Source organism: Nanorana parkeri, unplaced genomic scaffold (genome assembly GCF_000935625.1).
Source record: "Nanorana parkeri isolate BGI_ZX_2015 unplaced genomic scaffold, ASM93562v1 scaffold316, whole genome shotgun sequence".
Classification (NCBI taxonomy): Eukaryota; Metazoa; Chordata; class Amphibia; order Anura; family Dicroglossidae; genus Nanorana; species Nanorana parkeri.
This window is the reverse complement of record NW_017306584.1, coordinates 578,095-578,319: the sequence shown is the minus strand read 5'-3', so window position 1 is coordinate 578,319 and position 225 is coordinate 578,095.

Below are 225 nucleotides of genomic sequence, written 5' to 3'. Positions count from 1 at the left end.
CAAGCACATTTAAGACTACTAAAATAATATAATTAACAACTAAGTGCATATCACATAAATAATGTGAATCCTTTGGTTTGTTTTTCATTACAATAACCTTTTATATTAGTAAATAAAGAATACATTTATTTAGTAGTCAATATACAATTTGGAGTTTAATATAAACAATGTAAAAAAAAAAAAAAAATCTTCTTGAAATGAATAATAAGTACTATTAGGATAAAA